Below are 19,158 nucleotides of genomic sequence, written 5' to 3' on the forward strand. Positions count from 1 at the left end.
CCGCCGTTCAGGCCCCCCGCACCCCCCCTCATGCCACCCCCCCTTTTTGAAAAGCTTCGTACGGGCCTGTAGTTCTCTGAAAGTGGTGTCACAAGTAGATAGGCTGACTCAAGAAGGCTTTTGATACATTGGCCTGTATAAGTCAGGGTATTGAGTATAGAAGTTAGGATGTTTTGTTGCAGTTGTACAAGAAATAGTGAGACCACACTTGGAGTACCGTGTTCATTTTTGTTCACTCTACCATAGGAAGGATGTCATTACGTTGGAAAGAGTGCAGAAACAATTTACAAGACGTTACAGGGCTTCAGGGTCTGTGCTATAGGGAGAGCTTGAGCAGGATAGGTCTTTATTCTTTGGCGCACAGGCGGCAGAGTGGTGATCACATAAAGGTGTATAAAATCATGAAGGAAATGGACATGGTGAATGTTCAGAGTATTTTACCCAGTGTAGCGAAATCAAAAACAAGAGGAAATATGTTTAAGGTAAGATTTAATATGAACTTGATGGTCAACTTTTCACTTGGAGGGTTGTCGGTATATGGAGTAAGCTGCCAGAGGAGGTGGTAGAGGCAGATACTATAACAGTATTTAAAAGAAACTTGGACTGGGACATGGATCTGAAAGGTTTAGAGGGGTATGGGTTAAACACAGTCAATTGGGTCTATCTTAGATGGGGCACCTTGGTCGGCATGGACTAGTTGGACCGAAGAGTGTGTTTCCATGCCGTATCACTGCATGACTCTGATATTAAGGAGAGGGAAAACATATATTTTACTTCAAGATTGAAACAGATGGAATAACCATTGATGGATTTAATCAATGGAAATGAAGTGATTATCACAATGATGGAATGGAAGGAGCATGCCCATATTTGGGATGGTGAAAAGGCCCGAAGCATAAGGAAAATTAACAATAATGGAATGGTCAAAGCATACACTTGTCTTTTCCGCAGGCATAATCTAAACATCCTTTCTTCAGTCTTATTCGTTTAAGTTTGTTTCCACTGGGGCCAGCATGCAAAGAATTGTCACACTGTAGAATCACCTTGAGTACCAGGTTTTCAGTCTTGATTAAATGTCCAAACTCAAAATCATTCCTCCTCCCCCTGAGTTAGATTCCATTTGACAGGAACCCTATCTCAAATATTATGTATGAGATTAATAAATGTGAAGGATTCAAGATGGCGGCGACAGAGACCGCAGGGATACAATGGTGTCAGTAAGCGAGTTGGGGTCCGTCCTCTCATGCCCTAGAAAACGCTCTGGATGCAATGAGGTCGGTTGCGGGAGGCACCAGCGGGGCAAGAAGACTGAACGGAGGTGAGGGGCGAAAATCCGCGGGTCACTGTGAATGGATCGAGGCATCGGTGGAGTGGGCTGCGCTAGGCTCTGTGGCAGCCTGGGGTTTGATTGGACCGGGTGCCACTCCAAAAGATCGAGCACGAGGATCGGATGAGGCCTGCGGTGTTAGATTAGATTAGATATAATTTATTGCCACACAACCAGGGTCGGTGGAAATTTGGGTTGTCTGCAGCAGTACAATAATAAAGAACACACAACCACAATAAAACTGTAACACAAACATCCACCACAGCATTCATCACTGTGGTGGAAGGCACAAAATTTGGCCAGTCCTCCTCCATTTCCCCCCCGTGGACAGGACCAGAGTCCAGAGTCAGTCCAGGATCGGCTCTTCCTCACCGGAGACCGCGGCTTTAAGATGGTGTAGGCCGATCGATCGAGATTTAAGGATTCCGCCGCAGCCAGAAGCACCGTAGACTGCAGGGCCGGCGGTCGAAGCTCCCCTCCAGGGGTGATGGTGAGTCCATGCCGGACCGTGTTATGGAGCAGTGGTGCAGAACACCAACAATTTTGCTTGGCCAAGCTAGCCCTGCAACGCCACAAGGACAATGGGACTTTATGGCCAAGTTAAGAACTGTACATTTAAAACAAACTTTAGACTTAAATCATGAAATTTGGCACCAAAACATGATGACTGTTGTAAACTGCCTCAGTGTACTACTTCTACACTGTTGTACTTAACACTAATGCCCCTGTTCCACTTAGGAACCCTGAACGGAAACCTCTGGAGACTTTGCGCCCCACCCAAGGTTTCCGTGCAGTTCCCGGAGGTTGCAGTTGGTTGCTGGAGGTTGCAGGTAGTGGAAGCAGGTAGGGAGACTGACAAAAACCTCCGGGAACCGTACAGAAACCGTGGGTGGAGCACAAAGTCTCCAGAGGTTTCCATTCAGGTTCCTAAGTGGGACAGGGGCATTAATGTGCTTATGTATATTAATATTGTTACTGAACTGTATGCAAAAAAGGAATTCCACTGTATCCGGGAATGTGTGACAATAAAGTACCATTAGGCCATTGTACCATTCCACAGGACCATAGTTCAGCAATATACTGCAATTGAACGCTACCTCTGAGTGACAACATTCAACCATCAGCTCAGTTACAACCCTTTGTCCATTCACAATTTAATATCTGTAAAGTATAGTCAGGAATCTGGTATCCTTCAAAGTGAAAGACAACAGGATCTTTAAAAGTGTTGTGGAGTTGGAAATGGAAGATGCCCCTCAGGAATTCCATTGCTGATGCAGAGGAAGACAGAGTGTGAGCAAAAAGGTGAATGCCTAATTCTAATCAGGACTTATAGCAACCTACAATTTACAGAAAAACTCAGTACAGTGGATATTGGCCTACCTCCCAGATGTCCACACCCCATTAACGAACGGCCCCACAAAAAAATGCATGTTATGGGAATTTGTTATGCAACCAATTTATGAAAGGAAGAAATTCTATTAAATCCCTGAAAATGGTACATTACAGTGTTGCCTAAGGAACAGCCTTGAATCAGCTTTTAGTTGATTCAAATACCTTCCATTATAGCTCGATTATGGGATATTTTTATGAAACAGATGGGTTCTTTCCTTGAACAATTAGGTGCAGGTGCAGTGCACTTGAAGGGCCACAGAATTAGAGGCTACATTAGCATATATTGCAGAAATCTTACCTGCTTGCATAATTCATTTTCTGTCAGATGCTATAATTCACTGTTTACATTCTCTCAACACTTTCAATTGCAGGATGTGCTCATTGTACCTGCTGTTTATTTTGGAAACATAGAAACCATAGAAAATAGGTGCAGGAGGAGGCCATTTGGCCCTTCGAGCCAGCACCGCCATTCATTGTGATCATGGCTGATTGTCCCCTATCAATAACCCATGCCTGCCTTCTCCCCATATCCCTTAACTCCACTAGCCCCTAGAGCTCTATCTAACTCTCTCTTAAATCCATCCAGTGATTTGGCCTCCACTGCCCTCTGTGGCAGGGAATTCCATAAATTCACAACTCTCTGGGTGAAAATGTTTTTTTGCACCTCATTCTTAAATGACCTCCCCTTTATTCTAAGACTGTGGCCCCTGGTTCTGGACTCGCCTAACATTGGGAACATTTTTCCTGCATCTAGCTTGTCCAGTCCTTTTATAATTTTATATGTTTCTATAAGATCCCCCTCATCCTTCTAAACTCCAGTGAATACAAGCCTAGTCTTTTCAATCTTTCCTCATATGACAGTCCCGCCATCCCAGGGATCAATCTCGTGAACCTACGCTGCACTGCTTCAATCACAAGGATGTCCTTCCTCAAATTAGGAGACCAAAACTGTACACAATATTCCAGATGTGGTCTCACCAGAGCCTTATACAACTGCAGAAGAACCTGTTTACTCCTATACTGAAATCCTCTTGATATGAAGGCCAACATTCCATTAGCTTTCTTCACTGCCTGCTGTACCTGTAAGCTGACTTTCAGTGACCTGTGTACAAGGACGCCCAGGTCTCGCTGCACCTCCCCCTTACCTAACCTAACCCCATTGAGATAATAATCTGCCCCCTTGTTTTTGCCGCCAAAGTGAATATTTGGAAGGTCATTCCTAAAACGTATACTTTTGAAGCTCACAGGGATTGTCAGCGTTGATAGATTAGCACGGCGGCATACCTGGGAGAGCTGTTTCCCATCAGCTCCAGAGGCCTGGGTTCGATCCTGACCACTGCCGCTGTCTGTAGGAAGTTTTCACATCCTCCCTGTGACCTGGCGATATTCCTCTGTGTGCTCCAGTTTCCTCCCATATCACCAAGATGTGTTGTCTGTGGGTCAGTTGACCGATATAAATTACTACTCGTGTGTAGGTGAGTGGTAGAATCTGGGGAGAGTTGATGAGAATGTGGGGAGAATAAAATGTGAGGAGAATAATCAGATGCTGATAATCTGAATTAAAAGCAGAAAATGCTGCAAACACTAAACAGGTCAGGCAGCACCTGTGGAAGGTTATATGATTTTTTAAATAACAGTAAACTTGCCTGCCATTCAATAAGATTTATTCTGCCTTCATTCTCCCAAGCCTATCCTTTGGCAGCCCATTTCAGTTTCATTGGTATTACAACAGCCCAAACTCCTTTGATCTCTTTTCTTCTGCCCTTCCCAATCTTCCAATCTGCCGATTTTACACACTCCCGCTCTTATCTGCACTTTCATGGACTTTCTAGTTTACAATAATGCTAAATTTAAAATGCCCCTCACATTCATAAAGATAGCACCTGAAAGCTAATGATGCACTTTTGAAATGCAACCGGTGATCTGTTCACAATGCTATGCCACCAATGATCATGAACAGGTAATCTGTTAATGCTAACAGATAAATGCTAACATAGAGGGAGCTCCCCAATGCACCTCTGGAAATGTGCTGCAAAGGTTCTGTGGGATAGGAACACAACCTAGGGTCCTGTCCACCTTCTCAAGTTCTTCTTCACAAGTTCCTCTTCACAATTAGGACACCCTCTATTATGTAGTGTGGCTCTTCAAGCATGTTTAATGGGATGGAACAGATCCAGCACTGGGTGTTGTGGAACACCACCAGTTGCGGACAAATGTGACCAGTTTGGATGGCGCATCTTGGGCAGGATGGACAAATCGAGACGAAGGGCCTGTCTCGATGCTGTATGACTCTATAACTCTATCAGCAGTAGGTTTAGGTTTAGATTTGGATTTATTATTGTCATGTGTGCTGAGGTAAAGTGAAAAGCTTTGTTTAGTCCAAACAAATAAGACATACCATACATAAATACAACCAAATCAAGATCAAGTACAATGGAAGAAGCAAAGGGAAAGATACAGAGTGCATAATATTGTTCTCGGCATAGTAGCACCTCAGTTCCATAGACAAAGTCCAATGTTCTCTAGAGGTGAATCAGACAATACCCTAACATATGGAAGGACATTTCAGAAGTCTGATAACGGAGGGGAAGAAGGTGTTCCTGAGAACACACACCACCATAACCTGTAACGTCACAGCCCAGGACAAAGACTGTTGCTTCAAGCCAGGTTACTGTCCCTGGTTCAGTGAGGAGTGCAGAAGGGCAAACTGAGATCAGCACCGGGTCTATCTGAAAACAATGAGGTGCAGCCTAAAAAAAAGTAGCACTCCTTGCATTCTAGACAACAAAGGTGGAGGTAAATAATCTCATAGCCAACAAACCAAGATCAAAGGTCTGCAGTCCTGCCACCTCTATTTGTAAAATTAACAACTGGTAGGAAGAGGCTCAAAGAATATCTCTTTCTCAAAGGTGGTGGGTGCTAAAAGCAAGGTTGAAGCAATTGCAACCATACTCAGGCAGAAGTGTCAAATAGGTGATCCACCTCTGCTCCTTCCAGAGATTCCCACCATTACTGAAGCCAGCAATCTAATTCAACTAATTCCACGGATAGTAAGAAATGGTTGAGAGCACAACTTGAAGCCACAGGGGACAGGAAATATCCATGCTGCAATACTGAGGATCCCGTGCTCCAAAACTAGCTGCACCTGCAGATCAATGATCCCACTTCCAGGACATCACTTCAAGAGTCCTTCAGGACAATGTCTCCTGTCCAGCATTCATTAGCTGCTTCACCAATAGCTTCTTCCCATCATAAGATCAGGAGTAGGGTTGTTCATTGATGACCGCACAATTGGTTCCATTGTCATCTTGTCACCAACAGCCCACAGTGAATGCTGGAGCCCTGGGGAGTGTCGTAGAGCAGAGAGATCTAGCTGTGCAAGTACATAGTGTCCTGAAAATGGCACTACAGAGAGATGGATGGCCAAGAAAGCTTTCGGTACATTAGCCTTCATCAGTCACTTTATTGTGTATAGAAGTTGGAATGTATTTTGCAGTTGTACAACACGTTGATGAGGCCACATTTGGAGTAATGTGTTCAGTTCTGATCACCTACTGTAGTAAGGATGTTGTTAAGCCAGAAAGAGTGCAGAGAAGAGTTACAAGGATGTTGCTAGGTCTCGAAGGGTTGAGCTATAGAGAGAGATTGAGCAGGCTAGGACTTTATTTGGTGTTCATGAGGATGAGAGGTGATCTTATAGAGGTGTATAAAATCATAAGAGGAATAGATAAGGTGAATGCACAGTATTTTACCCAGCGTGGGGGAATCAAGAACAAAGGACATGGGTTTAAGGTGAGAAGGGAAATATTAAATAGAATTCTGAGGGGCTGCTTTTTCACATAGAGATGATGGGTATGTGGAATGAGTTGCCAGAGGAGGTAATTGAAGCAGGTACTATACAAATATTTAAAAGACATTTGGACAACCACATGGATAGAGAAAGGTTCAGAGAAAGATAGAACAAATTCAGGAAGGTGGGACTAGCATGGATAGGACATCTTGGTCGGCATGGACGAGTTTAGACTCGGGGCCTGTTTCCTGTTTCTGTATGACTCCATGAATCTATCTATGACTCTGACTCTTAGTCTGGCTCACTCTCTCTTTTTTTATAATACTTCTTAAAACCTACATCAGAGGCAGGCTTTCCGGCAACTTCCCAATACATTTTCACTGACCAGGTATCAGTTCATTTGATAGTGCTCCTACAAAACACCTTGAAAACATTGCCATTGCTGTGTGATTGCAACAAAGAACAACAAAATGTTGATAAAGATTGTTTATAAAAGAATTGCCTGTTTCTTGAGCAAATTATTTGGCAAGCGTGAATTTACCAAAGATCACCAGAGAGGACTGACCAAGCTCTTGACAGGAATTTTAGGATAATATTTCCATGAAAGTTCCATTGAATTTAATGTAAATGGGAAGACGTCAAACTTCAAGCCGTCAAACAGTGCTAATAGTCGTGCCCTTATCTCAGAAATCACCGACATCTGGAATCCTAAGCTTATTGTCTAATCAGGGTTTCCTGTTTTTTTGAAATATCTTGGCACTGTCCTTCATGATGAGTTTTGAGTTCGTTAATTATCTGTATAACCTCCAATCCCACTAAAAGCCAGGGCATTTATTCAACTCCATTAGTGCACAGAGACTGCTAACAGACAAATGCTTCTGGTTGAAGTTGATATGCTGTGTGACAATATTCTGATTATTTTCATTATCACCCTTATTTTACTGTCATTTTTCACACACCACATAATTATGGCCGGGGGCATAGAACAAAATATACTTCCCTTTCAATCCTGCTCTTAAAAGCAGGTAGAAAATGATTAAAATCAAACACTAGTAATAATAATAATTGCACCTTTGGTGTTTTGCATGGCATATATTAGTTCATCTTTATAGTCTACAGATGAAAGAGAAGGTGAAAAATATCCTTGTTTAGCCGAATTATCTTCACCTTATTAGTCACAGAGAAATGGAACACTTTGGAGCAAACACTGAGGAGACCAGCTATTAGTACCCACTGAAAGTGAGGAACAGGAGAATTAAAAGGTTGTGCTTATATATAGTTTAATCAAAGGAAGGATGCAATAATTATTTCTGCACATTCAATCTGGAAGCTCCGAGAAGGCATGCATTAGTAAAAGACAGCTTTCTTTAATGAAGCACAGATGCCAAAATTTTTGTTCGGTTTATGTTTTCCTCTTTAACATGAATAGGAACAGGAGCCAAGGACAATTAAATCTTCATCTGAAGGTTTGGTTGAAGTTAGACAATGAATCTCCTGCCCTCCTATGGATGGTTTGGCAATTTCATTCAGTGCAGCACAAACCAACAGAATCACTGTGGCAACAAACAAGCCTCTGAACTTATTGTTCCTAATAATTACTAACATCACAGGATGAGATCGGATCACAGACCTTGTGACCTGCTGCTCAGAGATGGTTCAAAGCATTCATTTACAGGACTGGGAAACAAAACAACCACAGTGTATAGGACCGTACATCAAGGAACATGCCCTTCAGCCCACCATGTCAGTACCGACTTTAAACTGTACATTTATGTCTACATAGTTTATATCCCTCCATTCCATGCCTGTTCAAATGCATTTTACGCCTCTTGAGCATTGCTATCCGATCTGCCGCCTCCATTCCCCGGGCAGCATGTTCCAGGAACTACTACTCACTTTGTAAAAAACATCGCAATTTCCTTTAAGTTCCCCCACCCCCCCTTCAGTTTTAGCCTGTGTCCACGAGTATTTCACATGTCCTCCCAGGGAAGAAAGACTATCTTTCTGGCTCTGACTATCAAGGGCTCCATCCCCTACTCCTAATTCCTCCGTCTACGCCGCATCTGCTCCCAGGATGAGGTGTTCCACACCAGGGCATCGGAAATGTCCTAATTCTTCAGGGAACGGGGGTTCCCCTCCCCTAACATAGATGAGGCTCTCACCAGGGTCTCTTCAATACACCGCAACACTGCTCTCTCTCCCCATCCCCCCACTCGGAACAAGGGCAGAGTCCCCCTAGTCCTCACCTTCCACCCCACTAGCCGTCACATACAACAAATAGTCCTCCGTCATTTTCGCCACCTCCAATGTGACCTCACCACTCGCCACATCTTCCCATCTCCCTCCGTAACTCCCTGGTCAATTCTTCCCATACCACCCCCTCCCCGGGCACTTTCCCTTGCCACCGCAGGAGATGCTACACTTGTCGCTTTACCTCCCCCCTCGACTCCATTCAAGGACCCAAGCAGTTGTTCCAGGTGCGACAGAGGTTTACCTGCTTCTCCTCCAACCTCATCTATTGCATCCGCTGCTCTAGATGTCAGCTGATCTACATCGGTGAGACCAAGCGTAGGCTTGGCGATCGTTTCACCAAACACCTCCACTCGATCCGCATTAGCCAACCTGATCTCCCTGTGCCTCAGCACTTCAACTCCCCCTCCCATTCCGAATCTGACCTTTCTGTCCTGGGCCTCCTCCATTGCCAGAGTGAGCACCACCGGAAACTGGAGGAGCAGCACCTCATAACCCGCTTGGGCAGTCTGCATCCCGGTGGCCTGAACATTGACTTCTCCAATTTCCGGTAGCCTTTGCTGTCTCCTCCCCTTCTCAGCTCTCCCTCAGCCCTCTGGCTCCTCCTCTTCCTTTCTTCTTCCCGTCCCCCCCTACCCTGCATCAGTCTGAAGAAGGATTTTGGCCCGAAACGTTGCCTATTTCCTTCATTCCATAGATGCTGCCGCACCCGCTGAGTTTCTCCAGCAATTTTGTCTACCTTCGATTCTCCAGCATCTGCAGTTCCTTCTTGAACACTCTGACTATCTACCCTATCTATGTATGCTTCTCATAATTTTATATACTTTTTCAGATCGTTCCTCAACTCCTGATGGGCTAGAGCAAAAAATCCAAATTTGTCCTATCTCTCCTTAGAGCAAATACTCTTTGATCCAGGCAACCTCCTGATGAACTTGTTCTGCACTCTTTCCAAATTGTCCACATCCTTCCTGAAATGTGGTGATCAGAACTGTACACAATATTACCACTTCCAGCAGGGTCCAAGGCCACAAAACTCAAGTGCGGTTTCATACCGTTTCAGGCAGGGTGCAAGGCCACCAAACTCAAATGCAGTTTCATATACCCATATATTTTATACCCATATATAGTTTCATATATATTTAAGTCATATACAGCATCTGCCCTAGAGCCAGTCTTCCAAAGACCAGGGTCAAGGACATACTAGCCATCAGGAATGGGCCAGTGTGATAGTTGCGGAGGGGTAGGTCACTCGAGTAGAGGGTGCCCAAATAAGGAAAGAAACAAAAGAGGGGGTCACAGAATAAATTTCCAATAATCAAGAGAATGTAGGGATCCTAGAGAGAACAGAGGGAAACTGGCAGGAAAACCAAGAGCCAAAGGGACGAATCCCCTTTCCCTGGAATAACCCATTCACACGCCTATGATTAGTGAACCTAGTAGTGACTGGATGCAAGTCTGATGAGGAACCTATGTTGTCTCTACAGGTTGAAGGTAAAATCTGCACCCTCCTAGTAGACAGGCACATCCATGTCATCTTTTCAATCAATTTAAATTTAGCTGAATCAAAAGAAGTTCAGAACCTGTCCGGGACAAGCTTGCCACTATCCCATCTCTGAAGCCAGTTGAAGTAGTATACGGAGGAAAGGTAATCAAACATACATTTGTGATAACCACCAGATTAGATTGCAACCTGATGGCGAGAGATTTACTCTGTGCTTTCCAACTAAAATTAGAATGTGGCGACAGAGGTGTAATAGTGACCCCCTGGGCTCCTGTAGACAATGTTACTCCATAGTGACCCCTCCATGGTGGTCCTTAGATCTGGACGAAGAACCCCCACTTCACATTGCACTGGCTTACGATAGGAGTGGAAAGGACAGTGAGCTGAAACCTTCTTTAAATCATACGAAGGACAGGAATGGGAAATAGAAGTATTGACACAAGTGGAAGGAAAAGAGGGAGCTGCCGAACATGCTAAAATACCATCACAATTATGGAAAGGAACTGACAAAGTTGCTCCTCATGTCACCCGAAAGTGAATTTCCCAGCTAAAGCTAAAGACCTAGGAACAATTACCTTGGCAGACCCGAATAATTGTCGAAAGCAGAATTTGTCTAATCAATATGTTGTTGAATTTTACCAGGCCCCAAGAAAAGTTGTTACCCGCTTACGTCATCATCTGGGGAGTGAGGTATACGAGTATGTGGACCATCAAGTGTATGTGGAGGACACAGCTCAGGTAGGATGCATGAACATCAATCCCATCCGTGTAGCTCTCCAGAAAGGGGTAACACTTCCTTCAATCCAACAATATCCATTGAAATTACATGCCATCTGCAGCATCGATTAATTACTTCAGAGTTTGCTAGAAAAAGGAATATTGGTGAAGTGCCAATCAATCTGTAACACCCCTATTCTTGCTGTTCCAAAACCGGGAAGGGAGGGTCAATATAGACTCGTACAAGATTTAAGATAAATCAATTCTGTTACAGATCCACTTCATGCCCTAGTGCCAAACCCTGCCCATATCCAGGCCCAAATACCAGCTGAAGCAAAAGTCTTTACGATAGTCGATTTGCAACATGCATTATTTTCTCTTCCTCTTCATGAACACAGCCAATATTTGTTTGCCTTCACATATAGGGGCCAACAATATATTTGGACCAGGTTGCCTCAAGGATTTGTCAATTCGCCTACTTTATTTTCCAGGCGTCTGCAGGATCAACTAAGTACTTTGAAGTTCAAAATGAAATCAACATAAGTGCAGTATGTTGATGACCTATTAGTGGCCAGTAAAGATGAACCCAATAATCGGAAAGACACTGCACAACTACTAAATCATCTAGCCGATCTAGGATATGTGATCTCACCATCAAAAGTACTGGTAGCTCAGGAGAAAGTAAAATTTCTAGGAATTATAATTTCGGCCACCAAAAGATGCCTTGAGAAGAGCAGACTAGAACCTATCTGCGAATTTCCTGTCCCAAAAGAAGCCAGACAAATGAGGCAATGGCTGGGCATGGTTAATTATTACAGGATTCCAAATATAGCTCTAGAAACCAAGGAGATAACTCCTTATACCAACAAGGAGGGTGAATTTAAATTAACAATGGAGGCACAGGAAACATTTGAAAAATTAAAAAGATCATTGATGCAAGCCCCAGCATTGGGAAGGCCATTGTACAATCATCCTTTCCAACTGTATTGTACAATTCTATCTGAATGTGCCACTTTGGTACTAACATAAAAGCATGGGGATAGACATAGACCAGTTACATGTTACTCCTCCAAATTAGATCCAGTAGCTAGGGGACATCCTCTTTGCACTCAAATCTTAACTGTAATCTACAACAGTTTACAATTAGCTGCTAATTTGACACTGCAGCAGGAAATTGTAGTGTACAGTTCACATTCGGTATCGGCGTTGTTGGGGCAGCTTCAAACCCAGCACTTGACACTGGCCCGCCAAAGTAAGTATGAGATCTATCTGTTAAACGATCCGAAATTGCAGTTCAAACATTGTACATTGATTAACCCAGCCTCTTTTCACCCCCAGAAGAGCAATCGGAAGCAGGACACAACTGTCTATTTGTTATAGAGGAAAAAACATCAGTGAGAGAGGACTTGAGGGATGTACCCATGGAATACCCTCTCATCACATTATATGTGGATGGGAGTTCATCCATTGGAGAGGTTGTCTGGGTATGCAATTATTAATCAAAGGACAGAGATTGTAGAAGCAGCTGCTTTTAAATCACCCTATTCAGCACAGCAAGCTGAATTATTCGCTTTAATTCGGGCTTGTATTATTGGGGAAAATCTAAAAGTAAATATTTACACTGATGCTCGATATGCATTTGGGGTGGTGCATGATTTTGGACAATTAGGGAAAATAGGGGATTCCTAACTTCTGCAGGAACTCAAATATCACACAAACAATTGGTGACAAATGTATTGAAAGCCTTAATGCTACCCAGACAAATCTCTGTAATGAAATGGAGCATCCATACTAAAGGACAGAACCCAATAGATTTTGGAAATCATAATGCAGATTTAGTAGCTAAGAAAGTATCATGGGAACGTAAGGTGGTGGTGCCTAAAATGACAAAACTTGCATGACAGATTCATTAGCCGTATGGGTCATAGAGTGAATGCACTATGCAACCCATTGTGGTACAAGGGCAGTAGGGGACACTCTATTAGCTACTTGGTGGCATCCAAAATTACAATTCTTTGCTCAAAAGGTAAGCAGTAATTGTCTGTTCTGCCAGAAATACAACTCATGGAAAGGAGTAGGATGTGAAGGAGGGAAACACCGTTGCCAAAGGGTCCTTTTGAAACATTGCAAATGGACTATATTGAATTAGAAAGATGCAAAGGATATAAATATGTTCTTGTCATAGTCGATGTGTTCAGCCGGTGGATCGAAGCATACCCAACCCTTGTCAATAAAACGGTTACTGTTGTCAAGATGCTAATGAGAGAAATTGTCCCTAGATTTGGCATTCCCATTTGACTTAGCTCAGATAATAGTCCACACTTTGTTGGACAAATCAATAAAGAAATTTGTGAACAGCTGGGATCCAGCAGCAATTACACTGGGCTTATCGGCCACAGGCTGCTGGACTTGTGGAAAGGGCAAACCAGACCCTTAAAACTAAATTAGCCAAATTAAAGGAAGAGACTGGACTTGGATGGATTATAATGGCCTTATTTCAAATGAGAATCATGCCTGCAGGGAAATCCAGATTAAGCCCAGCTGAAATTATTTACGATAGGCCCTTAAAAGTCCTTGGAACAAGAATGTGATGAAAATAGTTAATTTCCACCATATGACTGCAGAGATGACCGACTATATCTTGGCCTTGACCAGAGCCTTAAGGCATTTACATTGTAGAGTGACAGCAGCCTATAGGGATATACCTTCATTAGTAACTCCCATTAAAATAAAACCTGGAGACTATGTCTTAGTGAAGAATTGGGTAAGATTGTTGGGAAGGACTTTACCAAGTTCTTCTAATTATTCCGACAGCAGTAAAAGTAGAAGGAAGAAATGCCTGGGTGCATCTTCATCATTGTAAAAGTATTAGTGAAGGTATCAGTGGTTAACTTGCTTCCTCCCAGGTTTTCTTAGAAATTCTCCACTCTATTATGAATCAAGGATCAACGAACTATCAAGATTGGTGGATGGATTCGCACCTACGGAAACTCGGGAGGTGAAGATTCATCAGACAGAAATCATGGAGCTATGCCCAAGAAAACTCAGGAAGATCAATGAAATTCTGAGAAGCTACATCAACCTCTTGTTAGAATATTTGTTAAAGTACAGCAGTAATCATTGTATTCTGGGGTTATCATTTTTGATGAGGGTTATAATGAATGATAAAACAAGGGAATGTTAATACTGGCCAAAATAAAGATGCAATAAAATTGAGGATCCCTGCACTTGTCAGAATTGTTTAACCCTTGTCAGCTGAACTTTACAGGCTTTGAATGGTGCCGGCCACTCTAGGCTCAGACTGGTATGCAGGATGGTGAGAGGTCCAGGTGTTCTCCTTGTTTCTCCTAAATTGATAAAATGTATAGTAGTTTTGCAAACAAACGTTAAATGCATCATTTCGATTGGATCGCTGCAAAAGCATTGTAAATAGTATAAATTATGTTGCAAGATGGTCATCCTTTTAATCGATGATTGGTCGAACTGTTGAGCCTTGGAGAAGCTTTTTGAATCTCAGGGCACATGTTTCAATGTTTATTCTTGTTTGCTTCCTTCTAGAACTTTCTTTCAAATACACTGTATTGGTTACTGTATTATTGGTTTAGGGGAATGTCTATCATATACTGTGTTAACCGATATCTGTTATTGGACTGTAAAGAAACCAACCCCATGTGGTTTGGCCCCTCAAGGTTCGGGGACCTATAAAAAGCTGCTCCCACGAGGTCCTGTGTCGATCTTCTGGGAGAACGCTTGGGACTGCGTGACCTTCTGGAATGTCTCAGCTTGAACGAGGCTAAAGAGGGATTGGCCAGGCAGATACGAGGATCGAACCCGTGGTGGTTAGTTATAGTAGTGGGAAATGTAATTGTGTTTTGTCAAAATAAAGATTAGTTGCGCAAGTGTTTGACTCAGTGTTTTTTGACTGAAACTAGGCTGGGGGAAGCTTAGAATGAGCTATTTACACTATGACTGCATTGGTTTCCTCCCAGACTCAAAAGGCATGGGGGTTTGTGGGTTAATTGGCCTTTGTAAATTGCCCCAAGTGTGCAGGGAGTGGGTGTGAAAATGGGATTATAAGGGTTACAATAAAACCCATAATGTGAGTGGGTGATTGGTGGTCAGCGTGAACTCAGTGGGCTGAAGGGCCTGTTTCCATTCTGTATTTCTAAACTAAACTAAAGGAAACTAAACTAAACTAAGATAGACACAAAAAGCTGGAGTAACTCAGCAGGAAGGGCAGCATCCCTGGAGAGAAATGATGGGTGACGTCTTGGGTCGAGACTCTTCTTCAGGCTAAACTAAGGACAGGTCATGGGAGATGTTAATTCCCAGGAATTTGAAGTTGCTAACTCTCTCCACTGCTTACTCACCAATGAAAAGGGGCTTGTGGTCTCCTCATTTCCCCTTCCTGAAGTCAACAATTAGTTCTTGGTTTTGTTTTATTTACATAGAAACATAGTAGATAGGTGCAGGAGGAGGCCATTCGGCCCTTCGAGCCAGCACCGCCATTCATTGTGATCATGGCTGATCATCCCCAATCAATAACTCGTGCCTGCCTTCTCCCCATATCCCTTGATTCCACTAGTCCCTAGAGCTCCATCTAACTCTCTCTTAAATCCATCCAGTGACGTGGCCTCTGTGGCAGGGAATTCCACCAATTCACAACTTTCTGGGTGAAAAAGTTTTTTCTCACCTCAGTCTTAAATGGCTTCCCCTTTATTGGGGGATAAGACTGTGGCCCCATTTTGTGAGAGATTATTCTAGTGACATCACTCAACCAGGTGTTCTATCTCCCTCCTGCATGCTGACTCACCACCACCCATGACACAACCAAAAACAATGGTGCCATCTGCAAATATATACTTGGCATTGGAATTATACTTAGCCATATAGTTATGGGTGTAAAGAGAGTAGAGCAGGGGGCTAAGCATGAAGCTTTGAGGTGATGGTCAGTGAAGAGGAGATGTTACCGATCCATACTGATCGAAGTTTGACAATGAGGAAGTCAAGGATCCATTTGCAAAAGTAGCTACAGAGGCCCAGGTCTTAGAGCTTAGTTATGAATTTGGACATGATGATGGTATTGGACACTGAGCTGTAGCTGATTAACTGTAATCTGACACTTGATGGCACAGACCAGATTGGAAAGCCAGAGAAATAATATCTGCTGTTGACCTGTTATGGCAATAGGTCATTTGAAACGGAACCAGATCATTTCTGAGGCCGTAGTAAATTCATCCCAGAACCAACCTCTCAAAGCACTTCATTACGGAGGACATAAGTGCTACCGGATGGTAGTCATTGAGGCAGGTCACCGTGCTCTTTGTGGGCACCAGCACTACAGATGCCTTTTTGAAGCAGGTGAGAACCTCAGACTGCAGAAGTAGAACGTTGAAGATGTCCTTGAATATTTCAACCAGTTGGAACTCCGTCAGGTATGTTGCCTGGGTTGAACACTCCATGTCGATTCACTCTCTGATGTCAGAGACTGAAATCAAATCAGGAGCGGTGGGGACTCATTCAGATGTGTCATTGTTCTCCCTTTCCAAAGCAGAAAAGCTATTGAATAACCATATAACAATTACAGCACGGAAACAGGCCATCTCGGCCCTACAAGTCCGTGCCGAACAATTTTTTTTTCCCCTTAGTCCGACCTGCCTGCACTCATACCATAACCCTCCATTACTTTCTCATCCATATGCCTATCCAATTTATTTTTAAATGATACCAATGAACCTGCCTCCACCACTTCCACTGGAAGCTCATTCCACACCGCTACCACTCTCTGAGTAAAGATGTTCCCCCTCGTATTACCCCTAAACTTCTGTCCCTTAATTCTGAAGTCATGTCCTCTTGTTAGAATCCTCCCTATTCTCAAAGGGAAAAGCTTGTCCACATCAACTCTGTCTATCCCTCTCATCATTTTAAAGACCTCGATCAAATCCCCCCTCAACCTTCTGCGCTCCAGAGAATAAAGACCTAACTTATTCAACCTATCTCTGTAACTTAGTTGTTGAAACCCAGGCAACATTCTAGTAAATCTCCTCTGTACTCTCTCTATTTTGTTGACATCCTTCCTATAATTGGGCGACCAATTATCGGGGAGTGATGCATCAAGTGATGCACTTATACAACCTGGTTTCACCTTGTAGGAGGTGATGGTGTGCAAGCCCTGCCACAGCTGTTGAATGTCCATCTGTGAGTCCAGCTTATTCCAGCATTATCTCCTCACAGTGGCTTCCAGGAGGTTATGTCTGGGCTTGATGTCTGACTCTGGATCGCCAGAACCAGCCCTCAGCTGCAGTAGTTTGAAATGCCTGCTTTACATTCTACTGGTGGTCACTGGTTGAATAGGATTGCAGAAACCTTCTTTGCACCCACCATACCTCCCAATGCAGAGTGCACAAGTAGCATAGCTGTCCCATTAGCAGCTTGAAGGGCTTTTCAGCAATCAAAAATTGGTCTCAACCATTCTCTATTTCACCCATTCATCCTTTTATTTCATTACTTGCTCTGTATGCACTTTGTTACTTGTTCTGTGTACACTTTAGTCTATGATCAACCTTTCCTTCTTACAAAAGGCTGCACAGTGGTGCAGTGATAGAGTTGCTGCCTGACAGCACCAGCGACACAGGTTCTGCTATGGAATTTGTATGTCCTCCCTGTGATCACATGGATTTTCTCCAGGTGCTCCGGTTTCTTTCCACACTGCAAAGACGTACAGGTTTGTAAGTTAATTGGCTTTGGTATAATTGTAATTTGTCCCTAGTGTGTAGGAAAGTGTTAGTGTTGGTTGGTGAGGACTCAGTTGGCTTAAGGGCCTGTTTCTGCACTGTATCTCTATACTTTAAAGTATAAAAATTGAAAATATGTGCAATGTTTCAGTGGACGTGAGGCGAGGATAAATATTAAGGCAGATGTCAATATTTATGAACACTAATAACAGACTCATGCACAGATGGGTGCAAAGTATAGGCAGATATAATGCATTGAAGTGAAAATGGAAATGGTTTGAAATGAAGACTTCACTGATGTGGTGGGGAGGTGAATTATTAGTTGTTGAAAACAAATAGCTTCAAAGATGAAACGCATTAAATTGAGCCTTGCGAAGATGCAAAAATGTTAAATGTTACTTCAAAGATTAAACAGATCTGCAAGAATCAAAATGAAAAAGATAGATCAATGATAGACAACATACTTAAGTGAGACTGCAGGAATCCTAAATTACAGAAGAACAATCAACAGAATGGTGGAGACATATCCTCCTCCCTTCTTCCAGGTAGTTGTGAGTGGATAGCTTGGGAAATTCTCAGTTGGTTAGTTTCCAAAACACCTGGAGGCAAGGCACCCTTCCCGTGCTTTCATCTTATCTTCATGAATCAGTCTAGAAACCTGTCATCCAGAAAACCTACTGCAAGAAAGAGACAACTTTAACCCAGATTAGGTAGTACACTTGAGCTCTGCCATTATGCCCCAAATAACTGAGGCATTAACTTCACAAACATGGTCATTACCTTTTAAATATAAGAGAATAATATATTTAACAGATTTGGTATACTCCTCTCAGCTTTACTTTCCTGTTTCTTCCTGCATTCTTGCTCTATGTGGAATTATATAGAACAAGAACGATTGGAACATCTTCAAAATCTCAAATGATCTGTGCCAATACCTATAGTGAACACTTGTCTTCTTCAAACCTTTCAATTAAGCTAAATTTACCTATATTATATTTAAACACTATTCAAATCAAGTCAAGTCAAGAGAGTTTATTGTTATGTGTCCCTGACAGGACAATGAAAGTATTGCTTTGCTTCAGCACAACAGAACATAGTAGGCATTGACTACAAAACAGATCAGTGTGTCCATATACCATTATATACATAAATACACACATGAATAAACAAACTGATAAAGTGCAAACAACAGATAATGGGCTATTAATGTTCAGAGTTTTGTCCGAGCCAAGTTTAATAGCCTGATGGCTGTGGGGAAGTAGCTATTCCTGAACCTGGTCGTTGCAGTCTTCAGGCTCCTGCACCTTCTACCTGAAAGTAGCTGGGAGATGAGTGTGTGGCCAGGATGGTGTGGGTCCTTGATGATATTGCCAGCCTTTTTGAGGCAGCAACTGCGATAGATCCCCTCGATGGAAGGGAGGTCAGAGCCGATGATGGACTGGGCAGT

The sequence above is a fragment of the Leucoraja erinacea genome, chromosome 14, assembly GCF_028641065.1.
Source record: "Leucoraja erinacea ecotype New England chromosome 14, Leri_hhj_1, whole genome shotgun sequence".
In the NCBI taxonomy this organism is placed as follows: domain Eukaryota; kingdom Metazoa; phylum Chordata; class Chondrichthyes; order Rajiformes; family Rajidae; genus Leucoraja; species Leucoraja erinaceus.